General features: G+C 42.7%; 1 non-coding gene and 1 pseudogene across 2 annotated transcripts; both read right to left on the reverse strand.

Moving 5' to 3' along the window:
* Positions 1-9512: 9512 nt before the first annotated feature.
* Positions 9513-11084, reverse strand: LOC128560339 (cathepsin F-like; annotated as a pseudogene). Its single transcript, XR_008372937.1, has one exon. The product of XR_008372937.1 is annotated as a cathepsin F-like (transcript).
* A 2581-nt stretch (positions 11085-13665) lies between these two features.
* Positions 13666-13772, reverse strand: LOC128560528 (U6 spliceosomal RNA). Its single transcript, XR_008373026.1, has one exon. It is a non-coding gene; the product is annotated as a U6 spliceosomal RNA (small nuclear RNA).
* Between the last annotated feature and the right edge of the window lie 1039 nt (positions 13773-14811).

The raw sequence follows: 14811 nt of genomic DNA on the forward strand, positions 1-14811 counted from the left end.
GTGGAAGTTGGAATTTGATCAAAAGTTTCTGAGTGAGTTTACTTTTGTGGTAGAGAATTGGGCTGGTCATTATGGAGGATAGATCTGAGAATATCCTGAAGAGCTGATTTGGTTATCACAAATCTTCAACATATGAATGTCATTAAAGTATTTAATTTCTCCATCATAAATGAAACTCAGTTTAGCTGGATACGGGATCTGTGGTTGAAAGTTATTTTGCTTTAGGAGATTAAAAATCAATGACCACCCTCATCTGTCTTGACAAGTTTCAGCAGAGAGATCTGCAGTCATTTTAATATTCTTCCCTTTGTAGGTAATGGATTTCTTACATCTGGCTGCTTTCAGAATTTTCTTCTTCATATTAACTTTAGTGAAGTTAATTATGATATGCCTGGGGCATGTCTTACTCAGATTGAGTTGCGCTGCAGTTCTGAAACTGTCTGCTATCTGAATTGCCGAATCTCTTGGCATGTCTGGAAAATTCTCTTTGTTTTCTTTTGGGACCAGAACACCTCTTTATTGCTGTTAGAAGGAGCAGTTACAACTATCCTGGGTCTGGAAAGGGAATCTGTCCCCAAACCCGGGAGGCGGGGGACTAGAAAATTTCTAGCATGAAACAAAGGAAAGCTGGGGCAGGAAACCAGAGCCTGCTGAGGACAGAGCTGGGTTTAAGATCAGAATATCTTCTTCTTTTTTTTTTTTCTTTTTTTTTTTTTTTATTGTTGGGGATTCATTGAGGGTACAATAAGCCAGGTTACACTGATTGCAATTGTTAGGTAAAGTCCCTCTTGCAATCATGTCTTGCCCCCATAAAATGTGACACACACCAAGGCCCCACCCCCCTCCCTCTGTCCCTCTTTCTGCTTTCCCCCCCATAACCTGAATTGTCGTTAATTGTCCTCATATCAAAATTGAGTACATAGGATTCATGCTTCTCCATTCTTGTGATGCTTTACTAAGAATAATGTCTTCCACTTCCATCCAGGTGAATACGAAGGATGTAAAGTCTCCATTTTTTTTAATGGCTGAATAGTATTCCATGATATACATATACCACAGCTTGTTAATCCATTCCTGGGTTGGTGGGCATTTAGGCTGTTTCCACATTTTGGCGATTGTAAATTGAGCTGCAATAAACAGTCTAGTACAAGTGTCCTTATGATAAAAGGATTTTTTTCCTTCTGGGTAGATGCCCAGTAATGGGATTGCACGATCCAATGGGAGGTCTAGCTTGAGTGCTTGAGGTTTCTCCATACTTCCTTCCAGAAAGGTTGTACTAGTTTACAGTCCCACCAGCAGTGAAAAAGTGTTCCCTTCTCTCCACATCCACGCCAGCATCTACAGTTTTGAGATTTTGTGATGTGGGCCATTCTCACTGGGGTTAGATGATATCTCAGGGTTGTTTTGATTTGCATTTCTCTAATATATAGAGATGATGAACATTTTTTCATGTGTTTCTTAGCCATTCGTCTGTCGTCTTTAGAGAAAGTTCTATTCATGTCTCTTGCCCATTGATATATGGGATTGTTGGTTTTTTTCATGTGGATTAATTTGAGTTCTCTATAGATCCTAGTTATCAAGCTTTTGTCTGATTGAAAATATGCAAATATCCTTTCCCATTGTGTAGGTTGTCTCTTTGCTTTGGTTATTGTCTCCTTAGCTGTACAGAAGCTTTTCAGTTTAATGAAGTCCCATTTGTTTATTTTTGTTGTTGTTGCAATTGCCATGGCAGTCTTCTTCATGAAGTCTTTCCCCAGGCCAATATCTTCCAGTGTTTTTCCTATGCTTTCTTGGAGGATTTTTATTGTTTCATGCCTTAAATTTAAGTCCTTTATCCATCTTGAATCAATTTTTGTGAGTGGGGAAAGGTGTGGGTCCAGTTTCAGTCTTCTATATGTAGACATCCATTTCTCCAACACCATTTATTGAATAGGGAGTCTTTGCCCCAAGGTATGTTCTTGTTTGGTTTATCGAAGATTAGGTGGTTGTAAAATGTTAGTTTCATTTCTTGGTTTTCAATTCGATTCCAAGTGTCTATGTCTCTGTTTTTGTGCCAGTACCATGCTGTCTTGAGCACTATGGCTTTGTAGTACAGACTAAAATCTGGTATGCTGATGCCCCAGCTTTATTTTTATTACTAAGAACTGCCTTAGCTATTCGGATTTTTTTCTGGTTCCATATAAAATGCAGAATCATTTTTTCCAAATCTTGAAAGTACGATGTTGGTATTTTGATAGGAATGGCATTGCATAGGTAGAATGCTTTGGGAAGTATAGACATTTTAACAATGTTGATTCTTCCCATCCATGAGCATGGTATGTTCTTCCATTTGTTAATGTCCTCTGCTATTTCCTTTCTGAGGATTTCATAGTTTTCTTTATAGAGGTCCTTCACCTCCTTCGTTAGGTATATTCCTAGGTATTTCATTTTCTTTGAGACTATGGTGAAGGGAGTTGTGTCCTTAATTAGCTTCTCATCTTGACTGTTATTGGTGTACACAAAGGCTACTGACTTGTGGACATTGATTTTATATCCTGAAACATTACTGTATTTTTTGATGACTTCTAGGAGTCTTGTGTTTGAGTCTTTGGGGTTCTCTAAGTATAAGATCATGTTGTCAGCAAAGAGGGAGAGTTTGACCTCCTCTGCTCCCATTTGGATTCCCTTTATTTCCTTGTCTTGCCTAATTGTATTGGCTAGAACTTCCAGCACTATGTTGAATAGTAAAGGTGACAGAGGACAACCTTGTCTGGTTCCAGTTCTAAGAGGAAAAGCTTTCAGTTTTACTCCATTCACTAAAATATTGGCTGTGCGTTTGTCAAAGATAGCTTCAATTGGTTTTAGAAATGTGCCACCTATGCCTATACTCTTCAGTGTTCTAATTAGAAAAGGATGCTGGATTTTATCAAATGCTTTTTCTGCATCTATTGAGAGGATCATGTGATCTTTATTTTTGCCTCTGTTAATATGGTGGATAACGTTTATGGACTTGTGTATGTTAAACCAGCCTTGCATCCCTGTGATGAAGCCTAGTTGATCATGATGAATGACTTTTTTGATGATAAGCTGTAATCTATTGGCTAGGATTGAGAATTTTTGCATCTATATTCTTGAGTGAGATTGGTCTGAAATTCTCCTTTTTGTTTGGGTCTTTTCCTGGTTTTGGTATCAGGGTGATGTTTGCTTCATAGAATGTGTTGGGGAAGATTCCTTCTTCCTCAATTTTTTGGAATAATTTCTGCAGTACAGGAATAAGCTCTTCCTTGAAGGTTTGATAGAATTCTGGAGTGAAGCCATCTGGACCAGCGCATTTTTTGGTTGGAAGATTTTTTATTGTTTCTTTGATGTCAGTGCTTGAAATTGGTCTGTTCAGGAGCTCTATTTCTTCCTGGCTGAGTCTAGGGAGAGGGTGTGATTTCAATTATCTATCTATTAACTTCACATTGTCAAATTTCTGGGCATAGAGTTTCTGGTATTATTCAGAGATGATCTCTTGTATCTCTGTGGGATCAGTTGTTATTTCCCCTTTATCATTTCTGATTGAGGTTACTAGAGATTTTACTTTTCTATTCCTCATTAGTATGGCCAATGGTTTATCTATTTTATTTATTTTTTCAAAAAACCAACTCCTTGTTTCATTAATTTTCTGAATGATTCTTTTGTTTTCAATTTCATTGGTCTCTGATTTGATTTTGCAGATTTCTTTTCTTCTACTGAGTTTAGGCTTAGATTGTTCTTCTTTTTCCAATTCTGTGAAATCTCTTGTGAGATTGTTGATGTGCTCTCTTTCTGTTTTTCGAATGTAGGCATCTAAAGCGATGAATTTTCCTCTCAAAACTGCTTTTGCAGTATCCCACAGGTTTTGGTAGCTTGTGTCTTCATTGTTGTTATGCTCAAGGAAGTTAATGATTTCCTGTTTTATTTCTTCCTGCACCCATCTGTTATTCAACAGAAGATTGTTTAATTTCCATGCCTTTGGGTGGGGTCGAGCATTTTTGTTAGAGTTGAGTTCCACCTTTAGTGCCTTATGGTCTGAGAAAATACAAGGTAAAATTTCAATTCTTTTGATTCTGTTGATATTTGTTTTGTGTCCCAGGATATGATCAATTTTGGAGAATGTTCCATGGGGTGATGAGAAGAATGTATATTCTTTGTCTTTTGGATGGAGTGTTCTCTAGCGTCTATCAAGCACAGTTGTTCTAGGGTCTCATTTAAATCTCTTATATCTTTGTTTAATTTCTGTTTAGAGGATCTGTCCAGCTCTGTAAGAGGACTGTTAAAGAATGTACATTCTGAGGTCTGGTAGTGTGATTCCTCCTGTTTTGTTTTTATTTCTGAGTAATGTCTTGGCTATTCGAGGTTTTTTCTGATTCCATATAAAACGAAGTAATGTTTTTTCAAGATCTTTAAAATATGACAGTGGAGGTTTAATAGGGAGTGCGTTGAAATTATATATTGCTTTGGGTAGTATGGACATTTTGATAATGTTGATTCTTCCTAGCCATGAGCATGGTATGTTTTTCCATTTGTTAACATTTTCAGCTATTTCTTTTCTTAGAGTTTCATAGTTCTCTTTACTTTACTACAAATCGATAGTGATCAAAACAGCATGGTATTGGCTCAAAAACAGAGAAGTAGATATCTGGAATAGAATAGAGAACCAAGAGATGAATCCAGCTACTTACCGCTATTTGATTTTTGACAAGCCAATTAAAAACATTCAGTGGGGAAAAGATTCCCTATTTAACAAATGGTGCTGGGTGAACTGGCTGGCAACCTGCAGAAGACTGAAATTGGACCCACACCTTTCACCATTAACTAAGATAGACTCTCATTGGATTAAAGATTTAAACTTAAGACATGAAACTATAAAAATACTAGAGGAGAATGCAGGGAAAACCCTTGAAGAAATTGGTCTGGGTGAGTATTTCATGAGGAGAACCCCCCGGGCAATTGAAGCAGCTTCAAAAATACACTACTGGGACTTGATCAAACTAAAAAGCTTCTGCACAGCTAAGAACACAGTAAGCAGAGCAAGCAGACAGCCCTCAGAATGGGAGAAGATATTTGCAGGGTATAACTCTGACAAAGGTTTAATAACCAGAATCCACAGAGAACTCAAACTCATCAGCAAGAAAAAAACAAGGGATCCCATCGCAGGCTGGGCAACGGATTTGAAGAGAAACTTCTCTGAAGAAGACAGGCGCACGGCCTTCAGACATATGAAAAAATGCTCATCATCTTTAATCATCAGAGAAATGCAAATCAAAACTACTTTGAGATACCATCTAACTCCAATGAGACTAGCCTATATCACAAAATCTCAAGACCAGAGATGTTGGCGTGGATGCGGAGAAAAGGGAACACTTCTGCACTGCTGGTAGGAATGCAAATTAATACATTCCTTTTGGAAAGATATATGGAGAACACTCAGAGATCTAAAAATAGATCTGCCATTCAATCCTGTAATTCCTCTGCTGGGCATATACCCAGAAGACCAAAAATCACAACATAACAAAGATATTTGTACCAGAATGTTTATTGCAGCCCAATTCATAATAGCTAAGTCATGGAAAAAGCCCAAGTGCCCATCGATCCACGAATGGATTAATAAATTGTGGTATATGTATACCATGGAATACTATGCAGCCTTAAAGAAAGATGGAGACTTTACCTCTTTCATGTTTACATGGATGGAGCTGGAACATATTCTTCTTAGTAAAGTATCCCAAGAATGGAAGAAAAAATACCCAATGTACACAGCCCTACTATGAAACTAATTTGGGACTCTCACATGAAAGCTATAACCTAGCTACAACTTAACAATAGGGGGAAGTGGGAAAGGCGGGGGTGGGTAGAGGGAGGGGAATCGATGGGATTACACCTGTGGTGCATATTACAGGGGTATTTGCGAAACTTGGTAAATGTAGAATGTAAATGTTTTGGCACAGTAACTGAGATAACACCGGAAAGGCTATGTTAACCACTGTGATAAAAATGTGTCAAATGGTTTATGAAGTGAGTGTATGATGCCCCGTAATCATATCATTGTGTACAGTTATGATCTAATAAAAAAAAAAGTTTTAATAAAAATAAAAAAAAATAAAAAAAAATCTACAAATAAAAAAAAAAAAAGAATGTACATTCTTTATCTTTGGGATGGAGTGTTCTATATGCGTCTATAAAGCATAGTTGTTCTAGTGTCTCATTTAAATCTCTTATATCTTTGTTTAATTTCTGTTTAGAGGATCTGTCCAGCTCTGTAATAGGAGTGTTAAAGTCCCCTGTTATGATGGTATTATCAGATATCATATTGCTCAGACTGAGTCAGGTCTGTTTCAAGAATCTGGGAGCATTTAAATTGGGTGCATAAATGTTTAGAATTGAAACATCTTCTTGTTGTATTTTTCCCTTGACCAATATAAAGTGACTATCTTTGTCTTTTTTGACTTTAGTTGCTTTAAATCCACATGTATCTGAAAATAAGATTGCAACTCCTCTTTTCTTGTGAATTCCATTTGCCTGAAAAATTGTCTTCCAACCCTTGACTGGGAGCTTTAATTTGTCTTTTGAAGCCAGGTGTGTTTCTTGGAGACAGCAAATGGATAGCTTGTGTTTTTTAATCCAGTCAGCCAATCTATGTGTCTTCAGTGGGGAATTCAAGCCATTATCATTTATTGAGATATTTGATAAGTGTGGTAGTATTCTATTTATCTTATTTTGTGAGAGTCCATTGCTTAGTTTTATCTTTTGCATCAGTGCGGAAGTTAGGTTCTGTCCTTTAATTTCTGAGTTCTTATTTGGCTGCTGATCCATTGTGGTGGTCAGTGTGCAGAGCAGGTTGAAGTATTTCCTGTAGAGCTGGTCTTGTTGTTGCGAATTTCCTAAATGTTTCTATATCTGTAAATGATTTGATTTCTCTTTCAATTTTGAAGCTTAGCTTAGCAGGATACAGAATTCTGGGTTGGAAATTGTTCTGTTGCAGTAGATTAAAGGTAGATGACCATTGTCTTCTTGCTTGGAAAGTTTCATTAGAGAAGTCTGCGGTCACTCTGATGGATTTGCCCGTGTAGGTCAACTGTCGCTTACTCCTGGCAGCTTGCAGAATCTTTTCTTTTGTCTTGACTTTGGACAGTTTCATCACAATGTGTTTTGGAGAAGCTCGGTTAGAGTTGAGGCGACCTGGGGTCCGATATCCCTCTGAAAGCTGTGTGTCAGAATCTTTGGTGATATTTGGGAAATTTTCTTTTATAATATTCTCTAGTATGGCTTCCATTCCTCTGTGGCATTCTTTTTCCCCTTCTGGAATTCCTATAACTCGTATGTTGGAACGCTTCATAAAGTCCCATAATTCTGACAGTGAACGTTCTGCTTTCTCTCTCTTCTTTTCTGCCTCTTTTACTGAGTTATCTCAAGAACTTTGTCTTCTACCTCTGAAATTCTTTCTTCTGCATCGTCTAACCTGTTGCTGATACTTTCCATTGCATCTTTAAGTTCCCTAATTGCCTGTTTCAGTTCCTTCAGCTCTCCTATATCCTTTTTATGTTCTTCATATCAGTTATCTCTTATTTGATTCTGTTTTTGTATTTCCTTTTTGTTATTTTCCACTTTATTAGCAGTTTCCTTCATTGTTTCCATCATTTCTTTCATTGTTGTCAACATGTGTATTCTAAATTCCCTTTCTGTCATTCCTAACATTTCTTTATAGGTGGAATCCTCTGCAGTAGCTACCTCTTCGTCCCCTGGTGGGGTTGTTCTGGACTGGGTCTTCATGTTGCCTGGAGTTTTCTGCTGATTCTTCCTCATGAGTGATTTCTTTTATCTGTTTCCTTGCCCTAATTTTCCTTTCACTTCCTCTTGCTCTTTAAGTTCTCGTGCCTGTGGAGGAAGGGTTAAAGGACCAGAGGGGTGAGAAGGTTGATGCCAAAAAAGGGATGAAAGAAAGGAGGACCGAGTGATAAGAAAAAAAATAAAAATAGAGAAAGGAGACGGGTGGGTAAAAGGAATATTGAGAAAAAGAAGAGAGGCACAGAAAGAGTGAGACAGAGCATTATAGGTGTACAGTTCGGTACTTTGACACAACCTTAAAAAACCCTCACCTTCTGGGGGTGCCCAGTTGGGTGGTTCCCTTGAGGTCAGCAGGTCTTTGCTAACCTGATCAGACATAGTATCCCACCTCCACCAAGTAGAGAGGAAAGACAAAAATGATATAAATCAAACCAAAACAGGCAAAGAGAAAACTTTACGGGATAAAATTGGGTGAAAAACCAAATAATAGCATTAGAAACACTAGCAAAAATGAAGTTCTAGTTATTGAAAAAGGCAGCAATGGGAAATTATAATTAAACTAGTAAAATTGAGAAAGAAAAAGGATCTGTATGGAAAAGGTTGAAATTAAAAAACAAAACAACATCAACAACATCAAAATAAACAAGAAAACCCAACCCAACCAAAAAACCCCCCAAAAAACAAAGACAACCATAAAGCAGTATGTATATGTTATTGAATATTGTCTGGGCAACACGTGGTCTTCTGGGGTATGAGATGTTAATCACAGTTCTGATACGACTGGAGGCTGCTGATTTCTCAAACCCCAGCAGGTAGACACCCTAAATCTCTCTTCAGCCCACTTAAAAGGCACTTTGAACTTGTAAACTTGCTGAGCAGAAGGTTTCCCAGGAAAGTGCTTGTCGCTGGAATCACTGCTGAAGTGGCTATCCACTTACCCAGTGTGCCAAAACCGGTCTCACTCTGCCCCTGAGGGTTAGGCCTGCAAGGCGGCTTAGACCCCACCCTTAGGCTACTTGGTGCTGGGTTACCAGCTCCCACCTGATTCTAGCTCTGTGACCCTGAGGGCGGAGCTTGCCGGGGCAGATCACTCACTATGGCTCCCTGTGACCGACAGGCAAACACTATTAGCTCCGTCTGGCTCAGCAGCTCAGACTGGGGCCCTAGACAACGGCCAAAGTTCTCCGCACTCCCGCTCAGGCTCTCCCCAGGGTAGTTCAGCTGAGTGCCAAGTCCAAAGACACCAAAACAGTTCACAGGTAAGGCCTTTCTGGTTTGCAGTCTCGCTGCTACTGAACTTACAGTTGCGGGTGGGTTTAGACGGATTGAACACTCGCGACCACTTGCTGTTTTTCCACTGTTTTAGTCCTCCTCTTGGGGTCCAGAAGTCTCTTGCTGACTCCCTGTATCCTCTCAGGGATGATGATAGGCAGATCCCACCAGCCAGAGATGCCTGGAGTCCTATCTCCCCAGACTCACGGTGCCCAGATGCAAGGAAGCTGTTACTCGGCCGCCATCTTATAATCACCTCTGGAAGGGACCATTTTGGAGTCTGGAAGTCCAAGATCAAGGTTTGCAGGTTTGGGCTCTCCCAGTAGATGTCGATCAGAATATCTTCTTGCCCGTTACCCGAGTCCAAATCTCATGCTCCAGTGTCAGCCACCAAGAAATGCTTAGCCCCAGAACCTCCTAGCTACTACAAACCAACAGGTGCAGGTGGGGGGGCTGCGGGATGGGAGTGGGTGGCAGGGAGTAGGGCTGTGCTAGCTGGGTGTCCTTTGCTCACCCCAAGTTACTCAGTGCTGTACCCTCAGCCAGCTGGCCCTCTTGGGGAGGGGCCTGGACATGCAGGTCAGGCTGGGGGAGGGGCTGCTCCTGTTGGCACCAGGTCCTGAGCCAGCAGGCTCCTCATTCCACCACCGCTGAGCTAGCCATAGTGTTCACTCCACAAGCCCTGGACCCACGGTGCAAGTAGTAGTAGCCCTGTTCGCCCCAGTCGGTGCCCCAACTGTTCTTGATGGCCCAGAAGGGAATGTCAGAGCAGTTTCCATAGCCCACTATCAGTACAGCGTGGTCGATGAGCCAAGGGGTGCAGAGAGGCCGGAGTGGGCGTGATTTCCCATGGTGGTAGAACTGCATGCCAAAGGCATTGATGGCAATGGAGATCGGGTCTTTCTTGGCCAGCCAGGCCGCCAGTTTTTGCTCATTATGGCTCAGCTCCACCGAATCATTGATGTAGACTTTGGCCTTCTCTGCTGAGAAGTTGCAGGCCTGCATTTGGCCCTGGTAGCTGTAGTCCTCTTCTGTCTCCAGCCCTCCCAAATTCTTTATGGCTGAGTAGGCGTTGGAGGGTAAGTCACCCAGGCAGGCTTTGTCCATCTTGTCACAGTCCAAGAGCTCCTGCTCAGAGAGGGACAGCAGGGTCCCCTGGTTCAGGAACCACTGGCCCTCCACATTGCCTGTGACTGAGAAAGCCCAGCAGGAGCTACACATACCCTGTTTCTTAACGTTAGTGACAGCCCCCTTATTCCTCCAGTCCCATTCAGGTGGGGCAGGGTCACCCACAGGCTTGACTACTTGCATCTTCTTGCCAAGATCTTCTCGGAGGAGAGGATTCAGGTAGATGGTATGGAACTCCTCTTCTGTGAGATCACTGAACTTGGTAACCCCATAATGAGCTGTGCCTTGATCCAGGGCCTGGATCTTCTGTGCTCATACCATGTTATTGATGAAGATGGACAGGCACCACTGAGTTTCTTCTTTACTCTCGTATGTCCGGTTATAGGTGGTGAGAAAGTCCTTGAAGACTGAAAGCATCTTCATGGAAAAGTCCTTGGACAGAGGACTGTTTTTCAACAGTGAAATGACTGAACTCAAAGTGTTGTTTTTCTCATCTGTAACCTTGGTATCCACTGCGCCACAGTCCTTCCTCAGCAGCATGTGTTTTCCTAGCTCGTCCAGGATTTCAAAGCTGCAGAGCAGTTTTCTTGGACACTGGGAGCTGGTACACCGTGGGGTCGTTGCAGGGTGGCTCCTCCAAGGAGGCCTCCAAGGAGTACAGTGACCCCTGATCCGCCTGGTGGATGCGGCCGCGCACGGCTCGCAGCACCGCCTGTGTCCCCGGAGCCCGGCCCCGGTTGTGCATCTCGAGGGTGAAGCGGGCTCCAGCAGCACAGGGGACGGCGGCCCCCAGGCCTCATTGCCGGTACCTCGGGGCTTGGCGGGGGCAGGAGCTGCGCCCGGGAGCAGCCCCAATAGCACCAGCAGCTGCAGCCAGGATACCATGGCCAGAACGAAGCCGGCGGCCGGGACTCACAGACCCACTGACCCGCGGACTAACTGACCGGGTGGGGGAAAATTCTCTTTCATAATTTCATGGAGAAGGGCCTATGTGCCTTGCGAGGCCACTTTGTCACTTTCAGGGATTCCAATGAGGTGAATATTAGCCTTCTTTGAATTATCCCAGATCTTTCTGAGAGAATGACCCATTTTTGGTCTCCATTTCTCTTCCTCTTTGAGAGTTTGGGAGTGTTCAACAGCTTTGTCTTCAATGTGAGAAATCCTTTCTTCTGCTTGCTCCACTCTGTTGCTCAGGGATTCTACTGTATTTTTCAGATCTTTCAGGGCTGCAAATTCTTGCTTCAGTGCATCAAAATCTTTGGTGGTTTTGTCTTTAAATTCTTTAAATTCTTGAGCAACTTTTGAATTTCTCCTCGAATTTCTAATTCAGACTTTTGAATTGCTGCTCGAATTTCTAATTCCAAATTTTCCTCCATTCTCTTAATCTTGTTTGCAATCCAAATTCTGAATTCGATTTCTGACATCTCAGCCAGCTGTTTATGAATGGGATCTTCAGTTACATCTGGCATATCTTTCCTTGGGGCATTTGATCTATTCTGGTTATTCATGTTACCAGAGTTTTTCCATTTATTTCGCCCCATGATTGTTTACACCATTTGATTTTTCCCCTGGAGGTTTGTTGAGGACCTGTACAGTGCTATGGCCTGAGAAACTGAGGACCTGTTTGGTGTGGTGGGGCTAAGTGGTTCTGTCTTGTTTTCAGCTGGTCTCTGTCCAACCCAAGTGAAACAGTTACTCTGGGTTGAAGTCTCAGCTGTAGAGAAATACCAGCAATTAAGACACCCTGTCCCCCACAAGCAATAATTGGAAAAGGAAAATAAACCTTCCTCCAATCACACACCCAGGGCACCAATCGAATAGTCCTCGGGCGATTGGCTCAGTTCAAAAGGTCCAAATCAATTGTCTCAGTCAGCACCTGTCTCAGGTGGGAGAGTTTAAAAGGTCTCTGGCAACTGGATCACAGGGGTCTGGTGACGACTCAGATATGACTTGCTCCGGTCCTCTGTGAAGTCAGGAGGACCCACCCAGTAAATAGATCAGTCTTGGAAAGTTGATGCCTCCTTCCCCACCTTGCACCTGTGTCACACCCAGTCACTGATAGCTCTACAGAACTGTGACCCAGCTGCCTCTAGTGAACAGACACTCCAGGCGTTTGTACCTGTCTGAATCACAAGGAAATTTATTTCTGCTCAGCCAGGCTGCTGCGCTCTGCCTCTATCCAGCAGGGGGAGGTGAAGCCTGATAACCTCGGGTGCTTAATGGAGGCTGGGGGGTATTCACTCAGTTCCAGCCCCACCCCTGATTGATGTTACTGACAGAACAGAAAAACTTTGTGGGAATTTGTTTCTGTCCCTGCTAAATTCCCCTGCAGAAGAGAAGCTGTTTTGAGTTCCCAGAGCCTGTGCCTCAGGTCCTGTCTTTGCTCCTGCAGGTTTGTATTCGATTCACTGTCAGTTCTAGCCTCCTGCCTTCCTTTGTCTATAGGCTGAGGATCCCCTGAGGGCTGGGTGCATCTTAGGCTCAGTAAAGCGGTCCTCTGTGTCAGCTCCGCCCTGGGAATTTCCTGGCTCTGCACTTGTGTTTTCTAGTCCCTGTGCTCCACCCAGGCCGGTACCACCGCAGGCAAACCCTTTACTCATGGGGCTTGCATTTCCATCCCAGATCTGTTCCATGGTGGTTGTCACCTGAGAAGATGCCCAGCCTCCTCTGCCTCCCCAGGGAGACAGGGGGTGTGTCTTTGGAATATCCGGGAGTGAACCCTATTGTTGCCAAAAACGGCTGCTGCTCTGCACCTTGGGGCACCACCACTCTGGTGTGGTTCCCTCTCAACTGACTGTCCTCTCCTCACTCCCGTGCTGCAGAATCAGCACTGACCAGCTGCAGTGTAGGCCCTGTCTACACCCCTTGAGAAATCACCCAAGAATCTGGACTCCTGGTGGACAGGCCTCCAGACCTCAGAGTGAGAGTGGAGGGGAGTGCTGGGAGCTCAGAATTGGAGGTAGAGAATATATATAGTTTTATACAGTTTTATGCCTGGCAGGAGAACGCTGTGGCACCCTAGTAGGGACAGTAGGTCCAGTTTTTAGAGGGTCTCTCCCATGGAGTGTAGTGGAAGGACCTTTGAACTCTGCTCTTTTGTTTGTGGGGCACTTTGAGCCATTCTCATGGGGGAGGGGACTCCCATCTGCTTGGTGGTGGATTTTGTACCTTTTGTTTGTATCCTTGGGGTCACAGTTTGCCTCACGGGTTGATGTGCATTCTTCAACCTTCTCTCTTGGTGCAGCTCTAATCCACCAGGTTACTTGCTGAATCTCTGTCCTTAAACTCTCCTTCTGGATGGGAGCCTCTGTAGAAAGGTGGCTTCAGTCAGCCATCTTGTCTGCACTGTGGGTTTTGAAGTTAAAGAAAAGGAAGGTATCTCATAATCATTTTTAGTATTGATGATATATTGGCTATATTGGCTTAAATAAAATATATTATTATAGTTACTATCACCTGTTTCTTTTTTTTTATTTAAGAAATTTAGAATGCTTCATGAATTTGTGTGTCACCCTTGCACAGGGGCCATGCTAATCTTCTCTGCATTGTTCCAATTTTAGTATATGTGCAGCTGAAGTAAGAACTTACATGTTTTTTTTTACTCAGGTATACATGTCACTACAAAGCATGTTAGAATTACAAATGTGGCTTGCATCTGTAGCTCCCTTGAAATTGAATGTTGCAGATGTGACTTGTGTTTGTGGACAGCCCTGTTCTACATTGTCAGTGGCCACTGGAGAGCAAATCCTGAGAGTCACAGTGCTGTTCACATCTGTGTGTGTCACAGATGCAGAGAAAGGCAAGTGTGGGTGAGATGTCCTCTTTGCGGGGCATGGCAGTCACTGGGGCTGGGGCTGGGGTGCAGTGTCCATAGCACAGTTCTACATTATCAATTGCCACTGGAATGCCTTTTGGTCCCAGGGCAGTGATGGCAGGAACATTCCCCCCTCTTTGCTGTCAGGAGCACTGTGCCTATTCATAGGAATGCAGCCAGGAGCATCCAATTGGAGGGAAAGGGAAACGCCAAGCACTTGCTAACTTCATCCCTTTTCCAGTTTATAACTTGCCCTCAGCACCATCCACTGGGTGGTCTATGCCATAAACACAAGCCTAAGATACAGAGTCATTTCCTTTTTGGAAGTCTGCAGGTAAAAATTGGTGGGTATCAGGACAATTTGGGACTAATTTCATCCCCTATATGGTTTTGAGCAAATAACTCACAATATGCCCTAGCCAGTCCATGTATCCTCTTGGGGATTCTGCTTCCTCTTTAATAAAATGGGATGAGTAATCCTGGCCTCTCCTTCATTTTACAAGCTTATAACAAGGATGAATTAAGTAATGGCTGCAGAATCCTTTGAGGTCCTTGGAGATATAGTTGCTATATAAATGCAAAGTATGATGTCCATTTCCATTACATTGTGTTTTGCAAATAAATGTATAAGCCTACAGCACATCCATGTCTATGCCTGTCTGGCCAGCTATTTGCCATGTGCATTTTTAAAGAGAAATAATCATCTTCATGTACTTATTTCTTGAAAGAATAACTCCAAATCTGTAACATGTGAGGAGATTACTATTTTTTTCTTTGTGGAAGCCCAGGGCACACATCTGTTCTGCCTC

This window comes from Nycticebus coucang, chromosome 11 (genome assembly GCF_027406575.1).
Source record: "Nycticebus coucang isolate mNycCou1 chromosome 11, mNycCou1.pri, whole genome shotgun sequence".
Lineage (NCBI taxonomy): Eukaryota > Metazoa > Chordata > Mammalia > Primates > Lorisidae > Nycticebus > Nycticebus coucang.